The following is a 27,203-nucleotide window of genomic DNA, read 5'->3' as shown; positions in this document are numbered from 1 at the left end:
ACATCACCTCTAGGAATTCAGCTTTATTGGATACTCTAATCCAGAAGAGATAAAAGCACTTACTAATTACTGCTGGGTTTTGTTTCTTTGAAGAATTGGGTTAAAGCTCTTTTGAAAGTAGATGTCTGTTTGTGCTCGTTAGATGTATAATTTAATTTGTTTAGGACTTTTTCCTCTTTTAGGGTTTTGTTCTAATGATATCTGTGCTTTTCCTCCTCTTCTTTCCCTCTCCTTTCTCCCCAAAGATATGAACTTTTGATTCACTCTAGATTTCTTTTCTTAATTTAACAATGAACATCCCCAAGTTGATGCATCTTCTTTGAGGCCTTATTTTTTCCTCTTTTTTCCCTCTTGAAAATTCATTCCCATAAAAAAAAAAAAAAGGTGCTCCTCTTGCTTGCCTGTTTAATAATTCTGAGATTTATTTGCTCATGGACGTTTCCTGACTGAAACCTGTATTCATGCTACACTGGAGAGAGAACTCAAAACATCTACTTTGGAAAAGAAAAAAAAAATTGTAATATTATAATTTATCTGCCAACCACTACTATGCAGCATTGCAGAAGCAGAGGAAATTAGGCTGAAACGGAACTTGCGAGGTCATTTAATTCATACTTCTTCCCCAAGTCAGGACCAACTCTGCCTACATCATTCCTGACACATGTTTTTCTAACCTGTTCTTAAAACCCTCCAGTGACACTAGGTGCACAACCTCCCATGGCAATTTCTACTAATATTCAACTGTCCTCACTGTTAGAAAGTTTTTCCTAATGTTTAACCTAAGTTTCCTGAGAGACAGTTTAAACCTGTGACTTCTCATCTTGTTCACATGTATTTGATCCTGTTAAGTCTATCCAGCTGAGGGAAATGGTCCAGCTGAACTCCCAGGAGCTTTCTGCACTTGTGTTCCTCTGCAAATATAGACTAATTTTGAAAAACCCACTCACTGAGAGCTATGCCCAAAATTCAAATAGAGATCAGCTGTTTGCCCTGCCCATGCCTGACATCTGTTGAGATTTTGCTGTGTCCAGGGGGAAGGAGAGGAAAAAAAAAGGCAGCCTTATACATCACACATGGCACTTAATTGCACAACTCCCTTCCCCTTCCAGCCCACTGTGTAGCACGACGATGTTCTTCACTCCTGCTCTAGGTTACACACTGAGGTATTTGAGTATTGACCAGTTACTTCTGCATTGAGCACACTAATATTTGGATGATGTATTATAAATGAACTCTTCCCCCACCCTGAAAACAACACCCCCAAAAAAGTAATACCTAGTTTGCTATACAAATAAAGAAAAACTTTGATTGACTGTCCTGTTTCTTACTGTAGGATGGGAATATATACACTGCTAGTGACTCATAGATGCTCTCATGGCTCTGTAAATCAAGACTAATGTTGCAGTCAGCTTTGCCACCGGCCTGGTAGATTCATTTGGGTCAGCCAATTAAACTTTCCTTTACCTGACTTCCTATGTTAAAGGGAATGATTAAAAGAAGATATATTAGCAAAATGCTCCAAGACTTACGTTTGAGGCATCCTCTGTTCTATTGTTCTCGGGTCTAGGAATTATCATGTGAGTCTGTAAAACTCCTCAGTGCAAAACACTGCATAAGCAGAAGCAGCTCAAGGCTTCATGGCCAAGTAGCCAAAACAGTTTCTTACCTCCCTAAGGTGAGGGGGCTAAGAGGGATCACACTTCTGGCAGCCACTGGTGCCCCTCAGCTTTTTCTCTTTCTCTCTGAAGTAGCAGCCACGGCGGCGTTGGCTCTCCAGGGCTCTTCCACAGGCAAAGCAGACATCTGCTAACCAGGGCAGAATACAGCTGGGTCACAGCTATTTTGCTGCTCCCAGCAGTTGCAGTAATTTTGCCTGCCCCTAGCACTGGCCCTGTCTGGTTATTAATATTTGTTTTCATCATTATTATTATTACTACTACTATTCTAAATTACAATGGAACAAATTCCTTCTCAGAAGTGATTTTTTTTTTTTTAAGTTACTACATTCAGCAGCAATGAAAAGAGAAATGTTCTTATTGTATTAGCGGGTGAGATTCCTTCACGCTGGATGATGGGGGCACGAGGAACTATGGTCGGAACTAATTGGGTGTTGGAGTCAGACAGCACAGGGAGCCACTGCCTCAGATGTCTGCAAATGCTGGCTTCTCTAATCCTAGAGCAGTTGTAGCCTTGAAGGCACAAGCTCTGAAAATGTGGAGGTCCCACAGTGTGGCAGACCAAACTGGTAGGAAAGCAGGGAGGATCTATCAGACCACAAACGAGCAAAGAATTGAAAGCATTTTTTTGATTGATGCCAAATGATTGTGTTGCTGGCCTCAGGAAAATGAAATACTGAACAACAAAACACCATCATTTGGGGCCAATCAAAGATTTCTTGCTCAGCATCAAGCTGAAACACTTTTGGTCTGTTTGATCCTCTGGAAAAAAATAAATAAAAATATCATGGACACATTTAAAAATGGGGTATTTTGGACTGGAAAAAAAAAAGGACGAAAATACTGTTTTCTTTTCCAAGTTTTGACCAGCTTTCTTGTGTGAAATGTTCACAAATTTGCCTCAAGTAGTTTTTGTCCAAGAAAAAAAAAAATACAATCACAACATCTCTTGCTTTAACTGAAACTTTTTTTCTTTGGCATCACACCATAAATACATCATAAGGACTGCATTTCCATCAGACACTTCACTTCCAGTGAAGCAGGCACTGATATTGAAAAGCTGCTGAGTTTGACTCAGCGCTCCCTGCACCTGGGACTAGAGCATCATGTCCCTGGCTGAGGGGACCATCAGTGCCTCTGTTGGAGGATGTTTCTGAGGACAGATAACAGAAACAACAGTCAGGAGCAGTGTAGACACAGCTGAACAGGCCTTTAGGCATGACTCCACTGACCTCTGGATAAGTCTTGCAGCCCCATGATCCCTTGGTTATTTGGGTGATGCATTGGGTCCCCCGTGCAGATCAAGGTCTTGCTGTGCCCAGAGTCACGGACAGAAACAAAAGAAATCCCAGTCCTAAGGAGCTCACATTTTGTTTTCACTGCCTGTTGAAAGGAACTAATGAGCTTTGGCCTGGAAACCCTGAGACTCTTCTCCAAAAAGATGTTCAACTTTTGCCTTTCTGCAGAAGATGTGACTGCAGCAGATGCTGTGCTGAGGCTAGAGAGCCAGAAAGATCTCAACTAGTAAGAAGGATAGCTTATCACTTCTCTCCTAAGTGACAAATCAATAAAGGCTCTTCAAACTGAGCCCCGTAGGTCATATTGCATCAACAAGTCTGTAAGCACAGTCATGGCTCTCAGTCTCACAAGGCAGGACATGGGGCCCATTGCCACAATACAAAACCTCAGAAGCGTAGGGCCAAGAGAAAGCAGCATAAAACCAAGAAATGCACAGTAAATTCCACAGAAATAATTTACAACATTAGCATTGCTTTTTTTTGTTCCTTAGCTCATCCTCCAGCAATGCACAGAGCAGAATCTGTAACAAAATAAACCCTGGCAATGTTTCTCTTACCTTATGCACCATCACACTTCACAGCCTCCACCACCACTCAGTTTGCAGCACACCCCTGAAGCAGGAAGGTGCCGGGACTCCTAATTTACAGGTGGAAAACAAAGACACAATTTCTAGAAGGTACCAGGTCCTGATCCTGCACTGCATAACTGCTAGCAACCGCTCTCCTCTAGGCTGGCTGACAAACACAGAGTACAGTGACTGGCTAAAGGGCAGTTTCAGAAACAAGATACCTTTGCAGATGGAGGACCTCAAGCATCTGGGCCGAAGCCTCGAGCATGTCAGAGGCTACCTGAGCACATTTAAGAGCCTGATTAACTCCCCTCAAGGACGGTGAGAAAGTCCCTGGTACAGACCTGAGTCAGGCTCCTCCGTCCCGCCCATACGGCTGCGCCCCACTCGTGGCATCACCTCAAGCAAGCTGGCTCTCCTGAAATTAAAGTGTTTAGCAATCTCCTGCAAATACTGAAACAGATCTAATTAGTCACATAATCAGAGAAAAGAAACCCCCTGCTGTTTCACAAAAAAGCAGGCAAAATGACCCATTGCAACAACGCAGGAAAGGCTTGTGCCACCCCAGTGCCATATGGAGTATGTATAGAAACTCTCTCACTTGCTCTGCAGTCTGTTGCCAGCCCCACACCTCTTTTCAGAAATACTTGTACAGTGCAGCAGAAAATGAAAGATTTTTTTTGCTACTCAATAAAACACACAAGCCCAAACCAGTGAATTCTCCAAATCCAAATGCTACTCATGCAGAGTGACCCAGCCATGATCTCTTCCATCAGCTGCCTTAGAGGAGGGTAAATCACAACTGTGATGAGGTGTCCCGGCAGCCTGGTTCCCCCATCCTCCCCTCACATTGCTTTGCTCTTCTGGAGCTCATGGAGCCAAAAATAGGAGTGATGGCAGCATGAGTGGCATTGCTTTGTGCTCTGTGGCTTCCCAGCAGCTCACTTAGGTGGTAATGAATGGGAAGTGAAAGCTCCTTGGGCTGACAATCCCAAACGTGAACTGTGGAGTTGCAGATCTCTTGTATACCTATTAGAGGACACAGGACAGAGTGCAAGGACATTGCTTTTAACCACCTTGTGTGTTATCAGATCCCCTCTAACTTGCACAGGGAAGATGGATGTCTTTGGGTCACTGGCTCCTGACAGCGCTGCCATTGTTTCTCCCTCTCTGAGCTTCCTTTCTCAGTTTTGTTTTTCTATATTTCACTTTCTTTCTCATTTCTCCCTGCTGCTGTTCTTGCCCCAGGGTGCCCTGGCCTCCTGCCTCCCCAGCATGCAGGGACAAGCTCTTTGCTCTGTAGAGCACAGCCCTTTCCCAAGGGAGCAGCGTGTCCCTGCCCCCAGGGAACCCCTTCCAGCCTGCTGGGGGGGATTAGGAGCGCCAAATTTATTCTTTTTTTCCTTTCCCCCCTCCTTAATGAATGATCTTTTCCAGCCCGTGGGTGGCCCAGGCTGTTGAACAACCCCTTGCCATTCCTCGTTGCTGTTTTGCTTTGCCTGTCCTTGTGTGTGGCTGAGTGCCATCTTCCCTATCTCTGTCTTCGTGCCTGCAGGTGCCCCCATGCCGTGCCTGCAGATCCCGGGCTGCTCCCTGGGTCAGGCAGAGCAGGGGAAAAAGAAAGCACAAACCCTGAAATGTGCCATCTACCAGGCTCACGAGGTGGAAGGGGACTCCCCGGGCAGCTTATGGTGCTGCGCACCAACAGTTAAACTGAGGTGGGAGGCAATAAAGATGTGAAACTCTCCTTTTCCAGATAGAGCATGAGTCAGCTTGGTCACATCAAGGATCGATGGAGCGGTTCCAGCAGCACGAAGCACAGACAATGGACTCGCCTCTGTAGCAATTGCATTAACTCCTTTACAGCTTGTTTTCAAGCCCAGAAATAGTCAATAGAAGCTACAAAATGTACTAAATTATGTTTTGCTTATTTTGCTAAAATTATGTACAACTTTATGAGCTTGTTGTCAACACCAACTGCCAGAGTCAGTAACCTCTGCTTCAAGAATTTGACCATCCCCAAATTTCTTTTGAAGTCGTGAAATTTTTAAGACTAACACAGCCTGTGGTTCCTTTAATTTGATTTTTTTATTATTATTTCTCAGTTTCTCAGCCATCCACATGCCCCATTGTCACATTTTCAGACTTTTCTCTGCAACCACAAAGGTAAAAGCATTTTTTTTTTAATTACAGCTTTTATTGCGTGTTCCAGAAATGGGCGCTGTCAGTCAATATTTGAAAATTCACAGCAGGTTTGTGACAGAGCAATCCTGAATCATCTCCGTTTATGCAGGAATTCAGACTGTGTTTAGTTTACTCCCATCCAGCAAAACAGATGTTGTTATGAGCACAGCCAACTAAAGTCACGGCTGACAGGTGAGCGTATAGTTCAGTTCTTGAATCAGGGCTCAATATCTTGCTGGTCACCAGCCTGGGCTGGTATTACGGGACCACCCTCAGATCAGCTCTGTGCTGTTGCAATTCACAGATGCACACATGTTCGTCACGGGTCAGATCAGATCCAAGTCTCAGCCAACACCAGTTGCAGGGGAGGCAAAAGCCTTTTCCTATTGCACAAGGGAACACGCACAGGGAAAGACGTCGGTGCTGTGGCCCAGACATAAATCAGTGCTGGGAACTTGAAATTAAGACTGCTCCGGTGATGAGTAATCTCTTTGCATAATTCCCCTCTGGATGTTTTGGATGCAGCAACATGTTGTTTCTCCTGTAGCAGCAGATTTTGGAGGCTCTTTCTTACTAATTCATGTCAAGTCTAGTTGGGCTGCAAGTCTGTCTCAGTAGAATGAAAAAATTGCTCATATTTGGAGACTTAGACAAACATACAAATGTTTTTAGAAGAATGAGTCTCCCATTTTAAAACATATGTGTTTCCTTCTTTGTATCTGTTTTGTCTTTTTTTTGTGAACTTCTTAGCAAATGTGTTGGCATGAACAATATGTTCAAGACAAGAGAGCAAATACTTTCAGAAAACAAAGTTTTTAAAAGTCATAATGGTTGATTCATCATGGTAAACATCTGAGTTATGCATTTACTGTCCCTCCAGTGAGGGTGTCATAGTATTGCCCAAGACTGAAAGCCCCAATAAAAACAGTTATAATCTTGAACAACAAATGCTGTAAATTATTTACGTACCATAAGCTGCAGCCCAAAAACTGTTTGCAGAAGGGTTTGCTATGATGACTCCTTTCCAGGGAAGTTATAATCTGCTCAGTAGAATTTCAGATGGCCAGGGGGGAGAAAAGGTGTAAAATGAATCAAATAAAAATTACTAATTATTCATCCTCTTCTGACATCCACAGAGGTTTTCCAGTTGGCTGGATACACCTCACTCATTTCCTATGGGGAGAAAGAAGAGAGGTAAAAGAATAAGACTTCTCTGTTCCTTTGGAGCAGCATTTATTTGTACTTCCCAAAACCATCCTCCTGCCAGCATGATGGTCACTTATGTCCAAGACTTTCCATCTAAAAGCAGATCCACTCCAGGAAATGGGGACTGAACAGAGCAGCTCATTAGTACAGGAGAGAACAGGGATTTCTGAGCCTGTTCTGCACTGGACGCGGCTCCAGTCCACAGAATCACACAATGGTTGAGGTTGGAAGGGACCTCTGGAGGTTGTCTGGTCCATCCCCCCTGCTCAAGCAGAGCAACCTAGAGTCAATTGCCCAGGACCATGTCCAGATGGCTTTTGAATATCTCCAAGGATGGAGAGTCCACAACCTCCCTGGGCAACCCATGCCAGTGCTCAGTCGCTCTCACCGTTGCACCGCCTATAGTTCAGATTTGCATCAACTATGAAAAAACTGTGACAGTGACAGAATTGTTGGAGAAATTAAATTCACACCTTCATTCCCACCTTCCCAGGCTACAGCAGGGGCTGAAACAGCCCATGGGCTGTGGTCAAGTAAGCAACCAGGAATTTGGTGGTTTTAGTCGATTCCTCTTCTGCAGATTCAAGCCCTCTTGAGAGATTTGTTATTATCCAGGAAATGCCTCTAGGAATCTTTCCTTTAAAATCTTTAAAGATTATATCTGACATGGTTTAACAGGCCAGCACAGGGTCCCTGTTGTCAAAATGCACTAAAAACATTGAAAAATAAGGCTTATGTTGTGTTCCAGCCTAAGCTGATCTTTTGTTTGGGAGGAAGTTTCCCCCTAAAGTAATTTGTACAAGGCCCAACTCAACGTCTGTAACCTTTTCCAGCTGATTTTCCTGCTCTCTGTGCTCTGGATCGCACAGCTGGTTATGGGCTTAGTGAGTCACAGAGATGTTCTCCATACACTGTTCACTTCTGAAGAACACCCCCTCAGCCCTGTTAGAAACAACTCTGCCATCATTTGTTTTATTTCCGCTAACCGTCTGCTCCCGAGCACCTTTATTAGAGGCTTCGAGTTTGGAGTTAAGAGTTAATTAAACTGACAGCGCTGCCTCGCTGCAATTCATTGCAAAACAATTGAACTTTTATTTGATCTAATTTCTCAGAAGTGAAACCAGGCAGTGCTGGTGAGAGAGGGAGATCTGTAAAATGCAGTCACGGGTCGGTGGAGTTACGTTCCCTTTGTATCGCCACACGCAAGACGCTGACCACACCAATAGGCAGGCGTGCTGTTGTGCGTGCTGGCGGAGGGTTGGACGTCAGGCAGCACAGGAGCGATTTGGCATGAAGGTGTGAGATGGCTTCCAGGTGAAGCAGCACTGTACTACATCAGCACCATCCTCTGCAAAGGGTCAGTAAGGGTGAGGAGACATAAATGGGGGAATTCACTTGAGACAGAAACACTGACCTGGGAAAATCCTGTTCAAGAGAGTTATTTGAGCTCTTAATTGGAATCAGGAAGAAAAATCGGTTTGAGTGTTTGTGGGTTGTTTTTTTTTTTTTTTAACAAAGTGTTTAAAATCACAGAACTCAAAATTTCTGTTTAATATTTTTTGCTCATGAAAAATAATTAATTTCTTAAATTACATAGCAAGAGAGCTTAGAGAGAGAGACAGATCAGATGCTCAGGAATTATCTATTCTCTGCTAACATGGTCATGTCATTGCTGTTGTAAAATCACAGCTTGACTGAGCACGGTGGAGTCACTGTGCTTAACTCACAGCATCCATGTCTGTGGCTCTGGGCAGATTTCTTTTGAAGTGAACTGGTATTTTGACTCAGTGGTGAGTCAAAGTAAGTGAGCTGACACTTGTTTCTCAAAGAACAGAATGACATGAAAACCTTATCATCATGTTGAGATAATAGCCAGATTTGGGCAGGAGAGTTTTTCTGTCAAAGTCAAGATGCAATTTTATAATGTCAACTCACTTTTGCAAATATGAAAAAAATCTGAAAAACAGTAAAAAAAAATCTTGGTCCATATCTATCAAGAAGTTTCATTTTGTACATAAAAAGGTGCTTGACTTGAATTTAAACTTCTATTAAAAACCAAAAAAATCATTGCCCCTTTTTGCTTATTTTTGTCTTGTGCATCTGAAACTTTACTTAGAAAACTTCAAAAGAGAGGAGAGTTTTCAGGTCGAGAGATCCAGGAGAGAACAGCCTTCTTTCTCAACAAATTGTATGAGGCAAGAAAAGTTTTTCAAAATGTCCTAGCAACTATGAGTAATTGCTAATACCAATGGCTTTTAAAGCACCAACTATCAGTGTGATCAAACCACAGCTCTAACACAGTCTTAGGAAACAATTCTCTGTACTTTTTGTTAAACAAAGCAGTAACAACAATCATAGTTTTTAACTCCATTGAATAAATAGCCTCTCTCCTCACACGCTTGGCTACGAACAATGCAAACCTTTGCACAGCAAGAGGTCAGGTTTTTGTGGGCACCAGATAAGACCAGAAGTGCCATAGTTCTTACCGCTTAGCTTTTAGATTTTGACCTACCTATTTAGAGACCTCAGCCACCTCTGCTTTGTGTTATTTCCCATAGCTATATGGGGTCCACCTTACACTGTCATATTTGAAACTCAGAGAAGAAACCTACGCTGTATTACTGTGTTAACACTCTTTAATGTTGTTTAACCATTGTCCATGTTGCAAGAACATCTTCTGGTCCCAAGCACTTTAATAGCCTTTGCTTGTAGCTGTTCTCACCACACGCTGGCCTTGCAGCTTACAGACACTTATAGCCATATGTGGAAGCAACCATAGCACTATCCTGCCTATTCCTATGACCCCTGAGACGCTGTTTAGGGTGTTTAAGGCAAGGGCTTTCACTTGTTCCATTCCTGAGCAATTATGGCCCTGGCAGTGCTTTAGCTCAGGGACTGCAATCTGTTCTTCCACCCTTTTAGCAGCTGTAAAACCAAACTATTTACAGGGTGCCTAATGCTTCCAACTTCTGTTTTGTTAAGGTCACATTTTTTTCCAAAGAGTTTATTGGTAAGAACTTTCCACTGTGCTGTTCACCACCTCTTCTGACTAATTCATGTTTTTCCATAGCTAAAGATGAGGGGGGACAAAAAAATGTGTGCCTTAGCCTGTTGATATAAGATAGTATAGATAAAGCTCTATTTTTACTCTGTACTGGATCCAAGCCTAACAATCCGTAAAGGTAAAGGTACCTTTACAACTACAGTTACTAATATATACAGTTACTAAACAAATAACTGGAGTCTAAGACAACAGGTGCATAAATAATGACTGGGAAGGAAATAGCATAAAAGAATGGTAGTTTGCTACATTTACATTACCATTTTTACATGACTAGCTCATCCAATATTATAAATGCTATGTTAGTGTCTTACTGCAAAAGGATTTTCAACCATATTGCTCTGTAGACTATATGATTTTTTTCCTTAATATAGCATTCAAGCTGAATTAACTATCTGTACAATCACTTCAGTAACAAGTCACTGCAATGACAAGTTGCTCAAAAAATGCTTTGTTATCGAGTTATAAACATAGGATTTAAGAAGCAAACCAGGGTTTTCAATCTGACCTCTAGAACGTTACAGTAAAGGCTCTACCATGGTTATAATGCTGCAACACGGCCACATCTCTGAGATGAGGACTCTTAAAAACACATTGCTGTTTGGTTGTAGTGTGCCCCCACAAGACATTCTCCATGTAAAAAGCCTTTGAAGTTATTTTAAGAAGCAGTCAAAGGGATCAGGTTATTTTCTTTAATCATGATAGCAAATGAAGGCATGTGTTAGAGCTGTGCTCTCGAGATGTCTATATTGTAACTGGGATGGTGAGGCTTGCTGGGAGAGAATGATTTCAGCTTTATTGCTTTGCTGAATCAGGGCCTTAGGACTGACTGGTGAAAATGAGTAATTTGAAAAATACAAGCTCATTTTGTACTTCTGCTAATTGACACGACACTGTTCTTGCTTAATAGGCAAACTCATGAGCTAGGGAGTGTCTTTCCCCCTCCATCTTAAAACCAACAGGGATGGCTATTCTTGTATGCCCTCTATGAACCAGGGACACTGATTTAGATAATAATTTCCATGCCTTTATTGTACTTCCTCACACAGACTTTTCCTACAGATGACCTTTTGGAGCTGGAAACTCTGAACGTTGTGGAAAGAACATAATTTCCTGCCTGCTACTGCAAATGAACCTTGAAACAGCAGTCCTGCACAACAGCCTGGCAAATAAAACATGCGAATAGTAAGATCAAATGAGGAATCATGGTGAAACAAATAAACAATGATCAAAGGAAGCTGAAGAGTCTGATCCTACAGGACAGAAGGAACTGGTGCTCTTTTTCTAACTCAATTTTTAACTTCTGCTGTTGGAAGCAGAATTTCAAGCACCTTAAAGTCAAGAAGATTAGTAAAAATGGGGAGATACTCTGTCCCAGGCAAGGGAAAAAAGCAAAACTGCAGAAGTCTTTACCATTGCAATAGAACAGATAATTTGTAATTTGTAAGATATCTCTTAATAGTCATCACAAAGCACTTGGGTCCAGATGAGGGAGATCCCAGCATTTTATGCAGCATTTATGCAGTAAATGGGAGAAATAGGAAGGCCTATGGGGAAAAGGTTTAATATTTCGGTTCAAAGAGGTAGAAAAAACTGGAAGACAGCATGCCACTTCCCATAACGGTGACACTCAGCTGCAAACATGCAAGCAGAAAGCACAGGGAGGGGAAGGAACTCCCACAGAGGATAGGATTAGCATACCAAGGACAGGATGATTTCAATTAAGGACAGTGCTGATCCAGGCGTGCTTGAAAATATCTGTGGCAGAGAGTAAAATTCTTGGAAATTCCCCAGCACATCTCCTCCTGCCCGGGCACAGGCTCTGGTGTATGATCTCGCTCCCGGGCACATGGGCTGGGATGAAAGTGTGAGAAGAAAGACTGTGCCGCTTTGTTAGTGCTGCGCAGCCCCAAATGGTCTTTCTCTTGGTCTTTGAGATTGGTGATGGCATGGAGAATACAAGAGGCCAAGCTAAAAAGCTTTGAAAGACAAAGGAGGCAAAGGTGTCAAAAAATTAGCCAGCGTCTTCATACTAATGGCTTTTTGCCATTGTACTAAATGAAAAGTACAGTCTCTCTTCACAAGTGTGATTAGCATAACAGTGCAGCAAGAGGCACTGCACGAAGAAGGAAGAAATGCTCGTGTCCGCTGAGATGTCTGACTGCAGTGGGAGGGTTTTTACTCCCTCTGCCTTGAAGCCTCAGTCTTTGAGCACCACACTGGGGATTTCTGCCCTTTGAAAGACTGCTTTGAAGAGCCGTACCTGAATAAAGTAAAGATATTGGATATGTACCACAGATAACTTGCTACGAATACATGTTCCCAAAAAGTCTAGTGTACTGTCCTGATGAAATAAATGTATTTTTTCCATGGATGGATTTCCAGAGGTGCACATCAGGAGTATTTAGACACATGAAATCCTGAGCACAGAAAATCAGCAAGTCGGTTGGGAGTCCTGACACTGAGCAGTAGGCGTTGTACTCTGCTCCCCAGCAGTGGCACCAGCAGCTTTTCTGCTTAACCCAAGGGAGCTCTGTATGCTTCAGGGAGAAGAGGAAAAAAAGGTGAGGAAAAAAACCCTGTTTGTCATTGTAGGGGCAAAACAGTGGTAGACAAATTCATCCATCTCACAAGATTCCTGTCATCATCTTCCCTACTGCTTTTTTTTTTTTCTCCTTTTCCAGTACATGTGTATAGAGAAGAACAGCAAAATGATGAAAGATGAAATAAGAATGAGTTGAATGACAAATTCAGTAGATATTATATAACGAAGCCGTTCTTCAGAATTGTTTAGGAGCAAAATTTATCTTGTATAAATAAGATGGAGTATTTCAGCATGGCATGGGACCGTTTCTGTCCATCTGGCTTTGCAAAGAAATCATGTGGGGAACGTAGAATTACACTTCAGGCAGTAAAAAAAGAACTGAAATGATATCGGTAAGAATAAAACAAACAAACAAAAAAGAATCCTGACTAACGCTGTTTAAAAATGTGGAGATGTTCTAGGAAATTTAAAAAGAAGTGGGAACTGATGGAAATGAAAGAACTAAGCTTTGAATTTAGTAAACGATGCTTACTTGATTACACCCATATGCAATCACTGATGAGCTCTTGAGCAGAACTGATGAAAAATTGGATTGTTTACATGTATTAAACCAAGCAAATGGGAATCTGAGCTCAATGTGCCAAAAAACCTTGAGAATAAAAATGCTAGCAATAATTGCTACATTTTATGTGTCAATGGCATGCCAGCAAGGATTCTGCATCAAATTCTGACCAATGGAAAAAGGTTGGGTATGTGAAACTGTAATATCACTTATCTACCAAGCAGGCCACCTGATGACTGACAACTTTAATTTTAGCGTGAAATTGGCTGACTAGCTGTTGAAACATCCATCCCTTTTGACAGGGATAGTAGTCTTTGGATATTTACCACTAGAAACTTCCAAAGTCAGCCTCCTGCTCTACTCATCTTTATTTCAAGTAGCGAAGAGAGCAGCCTTAACTGAAATTACAGCTCTCCATTGATGAGCAGGGCAGTGATTTTTTCATGGTCTCGTCAGCACATACCATGCCTGCCTCTATGGAAAGGTCCATGTGCTCGTGAGAATATGTAAGTACTGGGGGACTGTGTACCCAGAGGACAAAGTGCGGTCTTTGAGGTAGCGGTGTGAGTTAAAATCAAAGAGACTTTATTTTACATGGAACAAATATGTGGATCAGGAAGGCAGATTTTTAACCGGAGCCCTTTTTATGTTCTTCACAGCCAAAAGTAGGCCCACCAAAAGAAAAGAGCTTGAATTTATTGTTGGGTTGTATGTACGTGATTTGCATGAGAAAGCTATGAATATAATCTAGTAAAGGGGTTATAGCACACATTACCTTAGGGCACCTGCACAGAAAGCTATGATGTGTCTTTTCAAAATAAATACTAATTGGGAGAGAGAATAGTCAAAATAACCATGACTACTGTACATTTACTATATTACTAAATACCCTGAGTATGACAGTGCTCTCCTGCCTGGACAGAAGAGATATTTCAGTCTGAAAATAGCTGTGCTTTGGTGAGCTAGGAGAAAATTGTATCTCATTTTTAAGCTGCAATCTCATAGATGTAAGACCTGACATCGTTCTAAAGCCTATTGCATTTGAATGTCTTTGCTTATTTAGGAACTTCATTAGTACTTGCAATCATTTAATTATTCTGATTTTGATATTTGCCATCCACTCTGGGTTGAGGGAGTGTTTACAGCTAAACAACAATTAAAACAGAAGCCAGAGAGCAAATTCCCAAATCCTTCCAAATCAGCCTTGAATTGTAAGCTGCCTTCCTCCAGGACTGTTTTCTACCAGAGAAACCACCATCAATTCCAGGGACTTTGCCCCAGCACCGTGTGCAGATTTTGCTTCCCCTCCAATTCTGTATTTAATCATACTAAGAGTTCTCCAGATCAGTCCAGGCACTTCTAACATATTTGGTTTCACAGTGAAAAAGGTCCACAGAGGACATCCCTCCATTCACTGCAACAAGGGACTTTCCATCAGCCTATGCCCGAGACCAAGACAGCCATTCCACAGGGAAAGAGATCACATTAAAAAACCTCAAAACCCCCAAAAGTATCTGCCAAAATAAAAATCTTTCTTATGAATTTCTGGCTATTAGGATCCTATTTGCCGTTGTGCTTCTGCTGTTTTGGCTGCCTGGTGTCCCAAAGTAGTTTTAAACCTTACCCATAGCAGTTCTGGAGTGACTTTGCCGTGCCAAAGCAGGACACAGGATAGTAATGGTGTTTAACTTTCCTAAAAATGCCATCTCAACAATGGCCTAAGGGAATGGTATAGTACATATGAAGCCTGAATGCTGCATTGACTTTTGGATTGCAACAGAAGGCTTCCACAGAATTGAAGGATTACTGCTAATTTTTATTCAAAAAAGAAAAATAGAACTGATGAGTATAACTTGTACACATAGAGTATGCTGAATGCTGCATCAGCCCAGAGACTATTAGCACATAATTAATTAAAATGGCTTCGCACTTAGGCTTATGCTACTGACACTATAAGAGCTAATGTTAGCCCACTTTCTACTCTCACTACAATCCATGTCAGTAGGATGGACACATTTGAAACTGTTTCCTGCTCTTTCTTATGGTATTTGCCAATAGCAGGAGAAATTGATGCTGTAAAAATGAGAAAGCATCTCGAGCATTGCAATGGAGGAATAAATTATTCTCTGGTGCAGATTATAATTGCAACGTAATTTGGTGAGAAAAAATTAACTCCTTCTTCTGATATGGTCAAGGGAATTGTTTTGTGGTGCTATGAAATGATGCTTTGATTTGTGGCATTAAGTAACGAAGGATTCCCATGACAGCCTTAGCTATCATAAAGACATGCTTGGGTAAGCTTGAGGTGCTCTCTCACCCCAAGCTGATGAGTTTACAAGCTTGCTTGTCCTAGAACATGCACTCAGTGAAGTCATCTCTCAGCAAGAAATTGTTCTTTCTTTCCAGAATCAGACCTTCAGAGCAGAACTTTCATTAGTGTTTTCTTAAGGACCCATTCTTGAAAAAAAAAGGAAAGAAGAAAAGGTGTGCAGTCAGACCTCAGTGCCTGTTTAATAGCAGAGAGTGACGCACTCTTGTAGGTGAGTGCCCCAGACAACTGCCTGAACTTCTTGCCAGAGCGTCCCACCACGATCAGCCTTGCACAGAGCTGAGGGTCTCCTGCTTTGGAAAACAAAGCAGGAAAGGTAGATGTGTATAATAATGAAACAGGGAATTAAATAAAAAGTAGTCAGATTTTTGTAAACTTCAAGAGAAAAAGTTTCAGCTTGTATTTTGGGGTGATAATTTAGGTCCTTTAAAAATCCACTGAATCAGAAGAGGCTCTCTTTGCCAGAAAATATTTTCTTCCCAACTATTGCAGTCAAAGACTGTAGGAAACCCAAAGGGCTCTTGCTTTCTCAGGTTTAAGGACAAGGACTTGCTCTGACATTGCACGCAAAGGCAGATCGTCAGTACGGTTAAGTCCTCCGAGCTCCTTCAACCTCAGCGGGGCTATGCTGTTGCCCCAGCTCAGGCTCAATCTGCAGCACAACCGTCTTTACAATACTGAGGTCTCCGTATCTGCACAACACATTAAATGCAACTCTTGAGGATTTATTAGTGTGGCGGTGTCACCAAGAGCTGATTAATTATCAAGGATTTCTGCATAGCAGCTAAAGGGAGAGAAACAGGCTTTGAAGAACAGCATCATCCATGCCAGTTGTGTAGCAGAGAGCTAATTATTTCTGCCTATGTCATTGTTGTTGCCATCAGAGGGAAAAAGCTGGCATTTCTCCAGCTTCTAGTACTTAAAGGTAATAACGAAGAGTGTCTCAGCATGCCACATGTTAGAAGGAGATTTAATGTGCTTGCTGAATATTGTATTGAGTTCCTGATTTGTGTCAGCAAGACCTGTTAATTCATAAGAAAAAGTGTCATCAGAACTTATTTTACATACATTTAGACACGAGTAAATTACGCTGGAAAAAGCCTGACTGTAGCCATTAGTACTCGCTGCAGATCTTGTCTGACTTGAAAGGTTGCTAAGGGATCCACCGCGGTACAGATAGACCTCAGTGTGCAGCTGCCTGCTCAAGCATACCCCACTAGGATACCTGCCGGTCATCCTCGAGAAAGGCTCATGTATTTTATTCCTGCTGCTCCTCTCTTTGCAGAGAAACCTCCCAAGACTCTGTCCCTATCAGCCTCTGCTTCCCGTTTCTGCACAGGCTCCTGCTCCTCCAGCATCCCCTGGACTCTCCAGCAGCTTGCTGATCCCATGGTGCTGCTGGGAGCAGTGTCAAATGGCTTTTGCAACTCCCCTCACCTCTCCCATTGTGTATATAAAACAAGCCCCACATTTGCCATCTAAAAATCACTCTCAAAATATGTAGGAACTCCACTGATACAAAACACCAGCAAAAAGGAAAACTACGGAAACCTGATGTGAGGTGGATCAGCAGTTGGCCTCCTTGGGCAACATGGGACTCCCTCCTGCATTGGGGGATGAAGGGACCCCTCTGCTCTCCACTGCGGCTGCGATGGGCACTGCGGGTCAGACAGAGGGGAGCGAGTGGCTCATGTGGCTCCGTACTGGAGTCTCCAAGGCTGCAACATGTATTTTGATACCACGAAATCCCAGAACCCTTCATAAAATATTCATCGCTTTTTTAATGCCGCATCTTCTAATTTTAAAATTCAGCCCCTAAATAATTTAGCAGATTTATGGAAAAAAAAAAAAAGAAAAAATAAACAAGTCTCCAACAAACAAAACCCCCATCGAGGTTGTGGCACAGTTACTAAATTAAACTTGTCAAAGATTCCCAACACATTACTTATTTCTTGTGAGAGATTTATAGCTGTGCCCACTACCTCCAGGCATTGAGCCTTTTTGCCATCCGAAAGCCAGCAGTTAATACTGATGGCCTGATCCTGCCAAAGGCAGGGTCGTGCTTGTGGGACATGCAACAGCACGTTTGCAGGTCTGTGAAAAAGCAGCTGGTGAGACCTTGCTGCAGCCCTGCCATCACGCTTTGTCCCAGATCCCACCTTCTCAAGCTGTCACAAACTCTATAGCTTTGCACCATGAATCTTAAAATATTATTCCTCCCTGGATGCCCCACATCCTTCCCATCCCACACGTGTCCTGGCCACAGTCCCTAGGGGCCATTTGGTCACCCAGTCTGGACTCCTGTGTTACAGACATGAAGACACTTAGAGATGGAGAGTTCAGACCTTTCCTCAGTACTCGGTTGCATAATTAAAGCGTCTAATTTGGTTTGAATTTGTGTGCTTTCAGCTTCCAGTTCTTGAGCCTTGTTGCAGTTTTTCTAAGCTAAACAAAAAAGCCACCGTACCCCAGACTTTCTCTTTCTTCTTGTACAGGAAATGCTATCCCACAGAAACAATCCCAAGTGGGCTTCTCACAGCTATTTATCAATACAGAAAATGCTGACTAGTCTTAAAGGTGAAATTAAAATATAAACCTCTCTAGCCATGTATCTATTTTTCAATAACCAAATTTTGCCTCTGTGGTTTGTTGCTGTTCAGGGCTGACTTTGCATAGGTTACTCTCTTCTGAATGCAAACTCAATTCACCTCTCACTGCAAAAACACAGTATGTCCCCTGAAATGGTAAATATGTCAGCTAACTTTCCCAATTTAATTAACTTTTCCCCATTGGCCTTGCTTAAATAGACTTCAAAGTTTAGAAGCCAAAAAAAAAAGGAAGAATTGCCTTTTAATAATGCACTCGACAAAAATGGGGAAAAAAGGAGTTTTCATTATTTGGTATTGAAGTCATGGAAACTCCTGTGCCTAGCAGCTGTTTTGCCCTTTATAACATCAATAATTTAAAACTTAATTGTTGTGCATTATTTGGTTAAAGAAGATTATGACTCTAACATTTGCATTTATTTATCAGTAATGGTGAGATAGCTCTTCCTCAGTAAAAATATATTTGGAAATTCATTCACCCTGCAAACAGAATCACAGAGTAGCTCATCTCTAATGCCACTATTTAACCACTGAGAAATTAAGCCTTTCTGTTCTAGTGTATGATGAGAAATGTCTGTTTATTACCAAGCCATTTTGGTGACTTCTCTGCAGTGCACTTTCAAACCATTTAAAAGGCATATTTTGAGGGTAATCTCTGGGAATAACAACCCCATTATATTGTGCTTAAGCTAAGTGGAATTTCTTGGTTGTATCTTCAAAGGGCAGGAGACATTTCGTAATGCCTTTCATTTATCAGAAGAAATTAAACCTCCCTGGAGCAGCCTGGGTGCAAAGGACAGAACTGTCAACCTTCAGGACAACAATGCACGCAGTCACATGTGTCACTTGTCACATCTTAAAGGACTTTACAGGCTGAAAGGTTGAGGTACTGCTTTCCCATTGAATTGAAGACCACACAGAGCCCACGGGCTTTATTTGAGCCTGGTGGAGGGCAGGGTAAAAAACTACTGAGTACCTCAAGACTGTCCCAGGACTAAAACAACCCCCACCATAAACCTGCAAACACCAGGGAAACTTTCTTTTGTTTCCCAATTGCTCTGTTACAGGCAGTTTGCTCTGGGGACTTCTGCTTTCTTCTCTGCCCTGCACACAGGCGCGCTTCGTGCCAGCCCTTGCAAGAAAGGCAGCACGCAGCTGAAGGGTAGTCCTGCACCAGGAGAGTCCTCCCTGATCCTCTCAGCTTTTAAGATTATAGCTGAAAATCCCATCCACCATTAATTATGGGGAATTTTGATGTATTCACCTAAGAAGAATGAAGGTTTGACTTAACTTTCCAAAAATACCACCTGCGGTCTTGCAAAATCCCAGTAGTTCCCACTTGATGCTTAGATCACCATCACAGCAGCAGGAACGACAGCAGAGATTCGGGAGGGAGAAAGGGTCTTTCAGGATTAGAAAGCAAAATGTGAACTCTGCTGGGATTAAGTGCCACAGAAAATTCATCTGCTGTTTTAAATCCAGCAATCTTGTAACATAGAGCACTCTTGAGAGCCTAATCAGAGCAAATCACTTTCAACTGTTGATTTAAAAAAAAAAAAAAGGACAGGAGCAAAAAGGACTGTTATACCTTCTTTCTTTTACCAAGATGTACAAAAAAAAACCAGAGAAGGTGGGAGGTAGAGATTTCAAAGAAAGTAATTTCGGTGCTCAAATCCTATGGACCATTTCTATACTTACACCCTTTTGAACATACCCCTGATGCAGAAAGGCGAGCACTAGGGACCATGACCCTGGTGTATAGGTATGTAAATTAGAAAAAATTAATAGCTTTGAAAAGTTTACAGGTTCAAGAGAACCACCAATTCTGTGACACATTTGATGAGACTTGAATCTGTGAGCGTTTGCACGCAGAGCATAACATTTTCCACTGCCACACTACACACAAATCTGTGTTTTGCAGAACTCTGGTGAATTAAACTCTGACAGCAATTAGTCTCACCACCTTATCATATACTACAAAAAGTCAAGTCACACCGAGTACAAAACTAAAGGTTGGATTTTCTGAGGTTCCTAATGCCTGTTCAGGCATCTGTGCAGATTTTCAAAATGTGCATTAATGAGACTCCACAGAACACTGAAGCTACAGCAGAAAAAATGACTCCCTGAACTGCAGGTTATGATCCTACTGGGAACAAGTTTGTGTGTTTTGGGTGGTAGGTACACCGTCTGCTCTCTGAAAATAAGCAGCCTGAGCAAACTCTGCTAGTTACTGAGCTAGAAGATAGCACGCAGGTTGATTACAAGCATCCATAATAAAACCTAGAAATTCTCAGGAACAATAAATGCCCATAATAAAACTTGAATTCCCTTTAGGGAAAAGAATGACCAATGACCTTCTGAACACCTCATGTTAGAAATATGTGAAAGGTGGCAATCTGTCTGCATGCAGACGAGTGAACTGTGATTAATAACAGGGACTCTGTGTCAGACTGCAAACTCCATTTTGGATGAGGATCTCTCCTGCTGTCTTTTACCTCCGCATAGTAATAATGCCCACAGAGGTGTCAGGAGACGATCTTGCCCCTGGCGCAGAGCTAACAAGGATCATTAAACTCTGATGAATATCCATTTAAATTGATCTTTCTTAGTCAAAAAGTTGGCTCCTCTCCAAGGCAACCGTTTCTGAATGCTTGACGTGCTTCACTGGTTGGAGGAGGCTGGGCAGACAGGGCGAGACAAGCTAAAAACAGACAGGAGGCAAAACCAAAGAGGGAACCTGTATCCCAGAGATATTCCAGGTAAAAGGCAGTGCCATGGTCATTGCAACCAACACAGGCATGGTGGTCCCCAGACACAGCAATGGCAGGACCAAAACTCAACCATCTGGATGGTCCTCTCCAAGGAAAAGGCTGCTGCTCTGCAACACTCAGAGGGGATGAACTGCTAAGTAGAGAGATACAGACTATTAACAGAAACTGTTGTGTTAGAGACAGAGGAATTGGCAGACACCCGTAGCTTTGAACCTCAGACTAATGCAGAAGCATAGAAAGTGTGATTCCATCTGTAAAAGTCCATAGCAGGTGTTGCTGAGGGCCTCGTGGAGTGCAAAACCACATTTCACTCAACCCTTGCTACACTTTTCACATGCCTGCTTGGTAGCAACACTGTGGTCCGTGAACATTAGCATTCAACAGATCTCAAGGAAGTGCAACAAAGCAGCTCTGTTAAGACACTTCAGCCCAGAAAACAGGAAATATTAAATAAAAATCCAGTAAGTCAGTTGGCATTCCCCTGCATATTTAGTGTCTATAAAAGTACTTGCATGTGTTTAGCAAAGCATTTAATTAAGTGAAGCTGGGTGGAAATATTTACTCAGCTAATGCCTCTTTACTGGCAATTGCTTTCACTTCTGCAATGTTCCTGTCTTTTGTTTTTAAAGGCCTGTGTTTTTATCACCACCCTTTGCTCTTAGGAAGGATCCCCAAAGTCATCTGAAAATGACTGGCATTCCAAAACCTGGGGAAAAATTACCTGCTTTCTAGATAACCAGTGCTATATTCCTGGTTGTAAAGAATACAGACTGCCCTAGAATCATAGCCAGTCTATAATCTGCTGTACTTTATCTTATATTTAAATGCTATATTTTCACTTCAGCAGATATATCATCAGTCTCACCTAGTCATTCACAGAGGAACGCTTCACCATTCGCTATCTGCCAGCGCAAATTACAATTGCAAGTGGAGTATTGTCTAATTATTTATTTAGGGAGAACAAACCAGTAAAAAACCGCTTGAAATCCCAAAAGGTGATTTGGAGGCAGATTTGAAGGGAGACAATGCTTCAAGGCTATCTATTATTTATGCTCAGCTATGCTGACCTTTGAAAAATAATCTTAAGTCACACACAAAGAGCATAGAAAGACCTGAAAGACCTGACCCAAACGTCGCTGAAAAAGCTTACGCTGGGTTTTAGTGGGATCTAGATCAAGCCCAATACTAAATTAATTTCTGGGTTGTTATAATCTTTATCCTTGACTATCTTTCATGTTGCACCATATGGTTATCAAAATGTATTGCATTTCCATCTGGGTGTAAGCATGAGCCGTACATTAACTCTCAGAACTGCACCTTCATTAAGAGGAGAGAGAGGGTATTTTTAATGGCTGAGAAGGTCTAAAGGTACAGATCCACCACGCAGCAGTGCTACAAGCATGTGTTCACCCTAGTATGTTTTATAAAAGGGTGTGTTTCGTGATTTTTCTTCTCGTTTTATTTCTTGTCTAGTATAACTGGATAATATTTACTATGTGCCACTTCATAGCCTGTGAAATGGAAGGATAGTTCAGCTGACAGAAAAAGAAAAGAAACCCCAAACCACAAAAAGCCCCCATCAACCCAAACCACCCTCGTGTTCGTATCACATGCACTTAGAGTTTGGCTGGAGGCTGCAGAGCTAATGGAGAGGATTAGCATTCCTCCCTCGACAGGTACTAATTTGAGAGATACTTATTTTCCTTTTGCAGTTTCCTGTGCAAATGACATGCTCTTTTGAGAGGGAGGATCTAAGCTACAAGAAAGATCTTGTTATGCTCTGGCTTCATAAACGGGAGCTTCAAAAATCAACAGAGCCTTATTATATATGGAATAAACAGAAACGCCATGAAGGAACTCACTGTCTGTTGTAGATTCATGAAGAGAGAATGGGCATGATTTTCCAGCAGATAGGAAGCCATTCACTGCCTTCAAAGTTTCTGGCTCCACAAAGATCAGAGATCCAGATGCCCAGTACCATCGCCTGCAAATACAAACTGGGAATTGTGGAAATGCAAGAAATCTTTTCACGCAGGAGTCAAGAGTCCTCCTCCGTCAAACTCTGGAGCACACAATTCTCAGTGGTTTAGATTTTTTTGACTAAGGCTTGGAAGGGAAGAGAGAAAGCATAAGATGTGCAATAAATTACATTTATTTATAATTCCGCTTTAGTTTAGAACCCACTCAATTTATACCAAAAGCCCTTGGCTCAGAAACACTGTATATTTTGCATAATATACAAGTACTCAAAGAAAAATGTAGTATAGAAAAAGTAGCCAAGATTTTTTAAAGTGACTAATGATTTTGAGTGTTTAAGTATAAATAACTTTAAAGGGAACATAATTTTCATAACCCTTGAGTAAACCTTTTCAGCTCTTCTTAAAGTAGATACTACACTGCAGTGTGGAGGTACTCTTAGAAATCTGTGCCAGCTTCTCATTTTTAAATTCCATATTTTAAAATTAAGAGTTTTTTTCTCCTCCACGGGGACTGTCAAGTTACTGTCCTATACAATGTAAGTCCCTTTGAGACTTCTCCAAATACCCTTACAAGGGCATGGTATTTTCTTAACATAATGTCCCAACCATTCTGTTAAACAGCCATGACATTTAAAGGCTTATTTTTTTTCCCATTTTGCTTTGTTGTTTTTCTTAAAAAACGAAAACAAATAGATATGAGAAGAGTGTTCTGTAGTGAGCTGCTTGTCTCCTTCGCCAAATGCATCTTCTTTTGATAAAATCTTTTCCTACTATATCCTCCAAGCTTCATCCTCCATTTTTTAACTTCCACATTTTCATGCCAATTCATGCATTTATCATTTTTCCTTCTTCCATCTTCAGTTATTTTACCCATTACTGGTTTTGCTCCCAAATACTCTTTTTCTGTTGGTTGTCTGACTGTGCTGCTCCCATATCTCTGATACCTTCCTCTTACTCCACATCCTTCCAACTCTTCCTCCTTCCCAACCCTATTAATTTAATTTCTACTTCTACTGCTCAGGTGGGTTCTGACACAGCATCTTCCACCCCAATTCCTCCTCTTCTCCAGTCCCCTCTAATCAATTATCTTCCCATAGTCTATCATGTTCCCTCACAATTTCCCAAAATAATACATTGACTGATAAATATTTCCATGCTCTATCCATCTTGTGTTTGTGACAACTCCAAAATGAGCTGCCTTGCTCAGCCATTAATCCAGTCTCTCAGTGGTCTTCTATTATCAATTCACCCTGTGCCATCCTCTTTGCTGTCAATCAGCTTTTCTGGGTGTGAACAGCCTGAATTTCCTCTTTGGTTTCCTTTGCACCACCATTTCACTCCCAGTTACTTTGGCATCACCTTGCTTCTCACAGTTTTTCCTCCACAGCCAAGCTCCTAACCCACCTTTATCCCTTTCAGCATTCCCAACACGTATTCCAGCTCACACTGTTATCACTCTTTCAATATTCATATCAGGGGTAGGAAGCAACCAGCCCAAGATAAAAATAGAGCAGAAATTCAGGGGATGGCTTGTGAAGCGTGCAGCTTTTAGCAATCATGGGCAATGACATTTTGAGGCTGCTCTGCTCAACCAAAAGGCTGGAGGCATCTCCCCTGGGATGGTAATTGAGGAACTAATGCTGTCTTGCCAACAGACTCTCTTTCCTGGTGTCTGCCCAACAGACATGACTTGGATATTATCCTTCCTCAGTGCCTTGAAATCTGGGCATACTAAGTAGTCATTTTCCCTCTTGTTCAGGTTTTAATTCAACCTCCCTGACCACAACAGGTGGTGATGCTGGAATCATGTACTGAAGAGGTGCACATCGCTGTTCTCACAGGACATTGTATGTGTAGGCCAGCAGCAGCTGTTTAGTAATATGTATATTTTTCCCCACTCATTTTAAGTGCATATTTAGCATGAGGCATTCCTCCCCTTTCAGTCTGTCTTCTGCATTTGCTCTTTTTTTTGTTTGCTTAATCCTGCATTGGTGAATTTGCCGTTCCCCTATGTCCTACCAAACTCATACCTAAATTCACACATGCTTGTGCCTGATTCCCCCTCCAACCACTGACACTTACAGAGAACAATGCTGACATGAGAGGAGCACGTGGAGAGGACAGGGACAAGGAAACTGAGGAGAGAGTTTCTGTGTCTCATTTATTTTTTGCTTCTATGCAGGCAAGTGGTGATGGGTCACAGGTTCAGTTGCATTGCTGAAGTTGCTGGCTAGGTTCATGAAGAGTGAAAGAGCAGAGGAATAAAAGAAATGAGAATGGTGCCTGATGACAATTTTGTGTAATGGGAAATCTTTCCAAACCAATTTCTATAGACATATTTCACCAAAGGATCTTCATTCGAGTACTTACACACTCCAGGAATAATCAGTTTATTTCTCCGTTAAAAGGTTGGAGTCCTCCCCTCCATGTCCCTGTCCAAAACAGCTTCTCCAGGCTGCAGCCCTGCTGACAAACCAAACATTTTTCCTGAGCACTGGAAGAGTTGCCCATGCAAATCCTGTGCGCAGTAGGAACTATGTGAAGGGCTGGATTTGAGTGCCTGCACAGGTCAGAAGAGTTGATACGGCCAATAGCAAGAACATTCAAACCCGTCCTGTGGTTGTGTGTAAGCAGGATATCCATCTCACGCTGCCAGTTGTGAGAGACAGGCATCCTTAAAGAAAACAGCAAAGGGAATAGCAACAGCCTCTTCTGAAGTGTGATTAAAGCTGGGAAAAGGTGTAAGAGTGGTCCTCACTTACTTTGTAGATCTGTTCCTCGAGTATCTTTTAGATGTTGACTTACCTATTCAAACATAAAGAATGGAGCTCCTTTGTTTGGTTGTTTTTTATTGTATTTTTGTTGTATATTTATATACAATTAATTTCCCAGACTGGTTTTGCAGGGCGTGGAGAAACAACGTGAGTCAATTCAATAAATTGTTCCAGAGTAAGTAACCTACTATGCCATGGAAAACTGGATTTGTTCTTTCTTTAGTGATGTGGAAGTCTGAAGCCTTGAGTATATATACGTATGGTGTGTACTTCCAGAGTGTAAAACTGGAACAGAATTATCTGATATTCCTGGTGGGAGGAAGTTTTATGCCTTTTACCTGTACCAAGTCAACCCAGCAGAAAGAGAAAGAGAGGGATCTTGCAAATGCCTTTCTCAGCCATGAGTACCAAAGTCAGGTCCATTAGCTTGATTTTAATATTTCCCAATTTGATCAGAAGTGCTGGCAGTTGGGAAAAAAATGTCCTTGGACTAATAAACACAGCAAATTTGATAAGGGAGCAACAGAAAGACACTTGCTGCACAGCCTCTCAAGTACTACTTTCAGACATGATGATATTGCTTGTTTCAGTCTTTGTAATAGTACGTGGAATGTGATTAATATTTAGTTCTTCGTGATGACGCTGAGAACCTGGACTGTTGTCTGGATTAGCTGAGTCTCTGAAGCGTGCACATGAATTTGTTTTGGGTTGTTTGGTTTGGGGTTTTTGGGGGGGTGAGGTGTGTTTTGGTTTGCCTTTTTTAAAAAAAACAAAACAAACCAAAAAACATTGATATGAATATAGCCTTGGGGACAGCAATATAAATTCTGCATCTTGGCTCAATAACTCCTGTGCCAGGAGAGAGACAGTGAAATCAGTGGGAGACCTGAGCATGGTCTGAGGGCATTTTATAGCCCATGGATTTTTTTTTTTTTTTGACCTCTGCTTTATTTCTCCCTGCCTGCATGAAAGTTGTTGAAATGAAAAAGTGAAACCAGCCCAAAATACAAACCTTACATTTGCATTTTTTGAAAATGTTCCAGCTCTTTGTTCCATCTGTGCAAATCAAAACCCATGGTTGGATAATACACAAAACCTTATTAAAAAATACAAAGCTGAATTATATGCAAATTAGGGTTTCATTGTCTTTCATCTCATAAAGGCTAATAACATTACAGATGACAACCTTCTTATCACAAATAGTTTCTAATACAAATTGCCTTTGACTATATTTACAATGTCACTTTTAATCAAGTAAATTGTCAGGCTATTGCACTTCCGTGATCTACATTACACAAAAAATATAATGAAGAGGAAGTGGGTACAAGTGCTTTCAGCTTTAACTGGCTGCCCATTTCATACCAATTACTACCTATTTAGTAAGCTTACCCTTCTGTTCTTAGAAAAACACTAAATATAAATGTATGGGTTCCTCTGAAGGAGACACCATGCAGAAAAAGCTTATTCCACTTACCAAGAACATTTGTCTTCATAATTACACTTACTTTTCTTACTCCTATACAATTAGTAAATACAAGCTAAAAATAGCCACTTCAATGCCGATATGGTCCCTGACTGTTTCTCTATTGTGTCACTTTTAGGTTAGTTCCATGTTCCATTTGTTTGTAAGTTAACAGCTTTAT

General features: G+C 41.7%; 2 long non-coding RNA genes across 2 annotated transcripts in view; both read right to left on the bottom strand.

Annotated features, from left to right (window-relative positions):
• Positions 1–5,659: 5,659 nt before the first annotated feature.
• On the bottom strand, positions 5,660–22,785 carry LOC127022567 (uncharacterized). Its single transcript, XR_007767355.1, has 3 exons — positions 22,670–22,785; positions 6,697–6,900; positions 5,660–6,333 (listed from the first exon to the last, which is right to left on the bottom strand). It is a non-coding gene; the product is annotated as an uncharacterized LOC127022567 (long non-coding RNA).
• A 2,382-nt stretch (positions 22,786–25,167) lies between these two features.
• Positions 25,168–27,203, bottom strand: part of LOC127022568 (uncharacterized) — a 77,291-nt gene continuing 75,255 nt past the window's right edge. Inside the window, exon 3 of the long non-coding RNA XR_007767356.1 lies at positions 25,168–25,249. This is a non-coding gene — a long non-coding RNA (uncharacterized LOC127022568). The remainder of the gene's footprint in view (positions 25,250–27,203) is intronic.

This window comes from Gymnogyps californianus, chromosome 15 (assembly GCF_018139145.2).
Source record: "Gymnogyps californianus isolate 813 chromosome 15, ASM1813914v2, whole genome shotgun sequence".
NCBI classification, from domain to species: domain Eukaryota; kingdom Metazoa; phylum Chordata; class Aves; order Accipitriformes; family Cathartidae; genus Gymnogyps; species Gymnogyps californianus.
This window is presented reverse-complemented; position numbering and strand designations above follow the sequence as displayed.